Raw genomic sequence first — 5,190 nt, 5'->3', positions numbered from 1 at the left:
TCTTAGTTGGAATGTAGCATTAATGTAAAGCACATTTGATGTTCTAACAAAAAGAATTGTGCCCTCTGGTCTCCTAATTCTCCTCACTTGATACCTAATGTTATAATAGCACGATGGACACCATGAGAGCCAGTGTGGTGTATAATTGCGTGTAAAAGGGGGGGGGGGGGGGCGTGGTACAAGAATTATAGCAACTTTTCTTGATGACTTGGATCAGTATTGTCGAATACTGTTTGTTTCTTTCACTCGTTTTTACCAAACTTCACTTTGGTTGTGGCAACAAGTATAATGTAGTTTGCTAGCGCTCCTGCCAACATATATACTCTGTAGGCATCTGTGTTTAAAGAAAGAGCAACTAATGGTTTGCCAGGAGCTAAGGTCCCATTTAGACCATTAAAAGTTGAACTTACACCTGTGGCTATTACTGCTGAATAATTGCCCCCCCCCCCCCAGGAGGACTGCCTATAACATTTTCTTCCATTATAATAACGCTGAAGCTCTGAACAACATTTTAACTTAGACTTGTTTAAAAGAGGACCCATTTCGTTGTTCAAGTAAGGCAAAGGCTACAAAGGAAGACAGAAACTTCGAAGCCATCAACAGAAGCATAACTATAAACAGCGCTCAACGTTTCGTAATCTTGCACCTGCTTATGATATTGCCTATCCCATTTATTTTCACAGGCTGTTCCTTACTGTTTTATGGTCATACCCAGTTAATTTTGATGTCAGTATGTTTTAATATTTGGTCAATATAATTTTTCTTCATCGGCTTTCAACAAATGTGTACTAATAATGTGCCTTCCTTTAAGATTTACATTGATCTTAACCGGATGCATCTTAATACAATATTTATTTTCCTTCATTCTTCTTTGCTTTTTCCTAAATGAGAAGGCAGTTTATCCTAATCCCTATTTTGACTTCTGGGAAGACTAAGTCTACTGGAATAATGATTGCTTACATGTGTACATCGTTTTCTGTTTTGGTCACCCTTACTCATTGCAAGAACTGACAGCAGTGCCCCTACCCGCTCCATCCCAATCGCCACTGCTAAGCACACCCTTCCTGCATTTATTTAACACTTTGGTTCTCTTGACCTAATTTATGCGCCAGCTTCTCTCCCAATGAGGGTAGGGACCAGTGAACTATGCACAAAAACAGTTACAAACAGCTACCACGCTTATGACAAGCACCTTTGTTGAAATATCGGCTACAGGAAAATCCTTTGTTCCAACATTGGTCAACGTACATGTTTTTCTAACACATAGGTTTCTGCTTTGTTGTGTTCTGTGATTATCCTTTTTTGCCGATTTCCTTAGGATGAAAGTTCACGAATACTATTCGTTTCTCCTAACAGCAGCAAGCTTATCCTTGCAAGGCATTTGGGTTCAAGAACAATTTTCACCAGCAAAAAGTGCAAGACGAGTGACCGATGAAAAAAAAGGCTTCTGTGATCTGAACAACGTGAGGACTGAAATTTTGTACCTTTCTATATATTTAATATGCAATGCATTCATAACACAAAGTGCAAAGTTTTCATTTTTTCAACAATATCAGTGTATTGGCAAGACAATTTTCTCAATGGTGACCTGCTGCTTCGGATATGAGCTACCTTTATGACATTTGCATTAAAGGAGTCATGGAGGCATTACGGAATCAGGGTGTAGACGAACCATATGGAAAAATACTGCAGTCATGGAGGCATTACGGAATCAGGGTGTAGACGAGCCGTATGTAAAAATACTGAAAGATATCTATAGCGGCTGCACAGCCACCGTAGTCCTCCATAAAGAAAGCAACAAAATCGCAATAAGGAAAGGCGACAGGCAGGGAGATACAATCTCCAATGCTATTCACAGCGTGTTTACAGGAGGTATTCAGAGACCTGGATTGGGGAGAATTAGGGATAAAAGTAATGGAGAATACCTTAGTAACTTGCGATTCGCTGATGATATTGCCTTGCTTAGTAACCCAGGGGACCAATTGCAATGCATGCTCTCTGACCTGGAGAGGCAAAGCCGAAGGGTGGGTGTAAAAATTAATCTGCAGAAAACTAAAGTAATGTTTAACAGTCTCGCAAGAGAACACCAGTTTACGATAGGTAGCGAGGCACTGGAAGTGGTAAGGGAATACATCTACTTAGGGCAGGTAGTGACGGCGGATCCGGATCATGAGACGGAAATAATCAGAAGAATAAGAATGGGCTGGGTTGAATTTGATAGGCATTCTCAGATCATGAACAGCAGGTTGCCATTATGCCTCAAGAGAAAAGTGTATAATAGCTGTGTCTTACCAGTACTCGTACGTACGGGGCAGAAACCTGTTGGCTTACGAAAAGGGTTCTACTTAAATTGAGGACGACGCAACGAGCTATGGAAAGAAGAATGATAGGTGTAACGTTAAGGGATAAGAAAAGAGCAGATTGGGTGAGGGAACAAACGTGAGGTAATGACATCTTAGTTGAAATCAAGAAAAAGGAATGGGCATGGGCAGGACATGTAATGAGGAGGGAAGATAACCGATGGTCATTAAGCGTTACGAACTGGATTCCAAGGGAAGGGAAGCCGGGGACGGCAGAAATTTAGGTGGGCGGATGAGATTAAGAAGTTTGCAGGGACAACATGGCCACGTTTAGTACATGACCGGCGTAGTTGGAAAAGTATGGCAAAGGCCTTTGCCCTGCAGTGGGCGTAACCAAGCTGATGATGATGATGATGCATTAAAGTATATGTACTATCGTGGAAAAAAGCGCTCTGAAAATGCAAACGTCGACCAAACTGCGTCTCTGATTCCAAGACCGCTGGAAACAGTGGGTCACGTAGGCACATTCCGAACGCAGATATTGGTGTGGCTGATCCCAGCTGATAGCGCGCAATAAAATTCGGTCGACGCTCGCGCGTCCTGGGCAATTTTGTCCCTGATGGTACATTCTACAAACAATGAATATGCTCTGTAAGCTGAAATACTGGAAGCACCTGTATTTTAACGGATAAAGTACAGATTCAGCACACAGTCTTTCGTTTTCTGAATACAGGAAACACTTCCATTTTAACGGTTATCGTACAGATTCAGCATATAGTGTGTTCCGTTTTCTGAATACGAGAAGCACCTGTACTTTAACGGTAATAGTACAGATTGAGCATACAGAGACTTCTGTTTTCTAGATACGAAAGCGCTCGTTTTTCTATTGCTGTCTATATTTTGCGGCTGTCCATTCTACGGAAATGACCGCTGTTTATTTACGGAAAAACGTTCGCTCACACATTACCAGCCGATTTTCTGTAACGTAAGGCACTTTTTTTTTACAGTGTGATGGCAGCACCATGAGCGGGTCTGCGTGCTGGACCTGCATGAACGAGAATTTCGGTAATGTAGTGATCCCTCCCCAGGTTCTCCTGCGTGTTACACCACACAGCGTGAGGTAGGCGATGGGTGAAGGTGACGTCGCAAGTAGTGTCTTTGCAGACAGTGTTTCCGGTGCGAGTAGGGGTGGTGTGATCTGCTAGAAGGGAGAAGCCAGCCTACTGAGCTGCAAGCCGTACCATGCACCCCTCGGGGGGTGTCGGCTGAGTAGCCCCAGGCCGTGTGCTGGACGTTGCAATCCCCTACAATCAGGAAGGGGCACTTGTGTGTGGCGCGCTTAGCAAGCCTGTAGAGTAGGTCGAAGTCATGCCGCAGGCACTTCGGGTGGGTCTATACGTTGAGGATGAAGAGGCTGGTATCCCAACTGGGGCATCTAGGGGGTGGGAGATGGCAGTGAGCGTATGGCGTACGAGGAATGTGTCCCGATGGGACGTACGAGAAATGGGGATGATGGGCACGTAGCTTGGCAGGGCGAGAGGATTGGACGGCTCTAGCAGCGCGAGCTCGTCGGGGCCATCTGCAGAGCTATTCACTGGTGAACCAGTCTCCGCTTGGAGCCAAAGCATCGACAGTTTCACTGATCGATGGCGAGGCCTAGCCATCATTTAAGGTTTCGTTTGCAGTGGAGGGGCTGGAGAGGGCGCAGTCGGGCCTTCTTGTTTTAGCCTGCGTGGTAGCACAGACTGTTGGGTGGCGGGCCTCTTGCTCCTTAAATCACACGCTAATTTGGAGAGTGAAGCGAGGTTTGGGTACGGGCTTGTTGGTATGCCATGGTATCAATCTTCACTTACAGCGCATACATAGACGATAGACAAAAATGACGATGAAGACATGCGCTGACTTCCAACTGATTTTTATTTTCAGAAACAAGCATATATATACTGAGACACCAAGACAAAAGCGCCCTCTTCAAAGCATCACTGACTATACCCGACATAAGTATATGCATTCAAAATTCATCACCTAAGGCGAACGAGAGCGCATGCGCGACATCAGAAAAACCAGTTCTTTGTCTGTTGATGCAAATCAACAGACACTCTCTTCACCCGTCTATCCTTGTCACCTTGACAACTTTTGCCCTCTGCCAGGCGCGCATCCTGACTTACTGCATTCGTAGCCGGACCGGACAGCTACCTTCTGAGGTTCTTGCGGCCTGCGGTGGATTTCTTCCGTCCGCAGGGCATGGGAAAAGACTGCGTAAAATCCTGCGTTCATAATGGATGACGCAGGCAAAGATTTATCGCCGATCTTTCAGAATTCAAGTGGATCGAGGACCTTGGAGCCGTCAAGTCAAGGCCAGGAAACGACGAGAGCTGAATGTACTTTTTGACAGCTCCCTGGAACAGAGGTGGCAACAAAAATTGTTTCGTCTTCGCAAATGGCGTGTGGCATCTACCCCCAAGACAGCGAAGCAAGTTCGCACAGACGTAGGTGTGTCCCTGCCGGACTTCGTCGCACAGACTCACGCTCTTGGGTCAAAGTTCGCCACAGTGGAAAGGAACACTCCAGCGGAACTTCTTACTATGGTGCGTGATGTGTCGAGGCGTGCTCCGGAATGGGAGGGTGACCGTTGCGTGTCTGAGGGTGTGTACGTGCTCCGGTCATACTCTCCTCGTACAAGCGTTATTCCTATTGAAAGGGTGTTTTCCTACCTTACCGACAATACTCTTTGTCTTGCAACAGCTGACAAAGAAGATGGGTTTTTCGTCACAACTAGAAATAAATTATTGAAAAATGTGAAAGCTTCCATTGATTCTGTCTTTATTAAGCGAACTGTTGTTGATCTGAGAAGGGTAAAATCGCAGGCAATATGCATATTATTGGAATT

This window comes from Dermacentor andersoni, chromosome 3 (genome assembly GCF_023375885.2).
Source record: "Dermacentor andersoni chromosome 3, qqDerAnde1_hic_scaffold, whole genome shotgun sequence".
Lineage (NCBI taxonomy): Eukaryota > Metazoa > Arthropoda > Arachnida > Ixodida > Ixodidae > Dermacentor > Dermacentor andersoni.
This window is presented reverse-complemented; position numbering follows the sequence as displayed.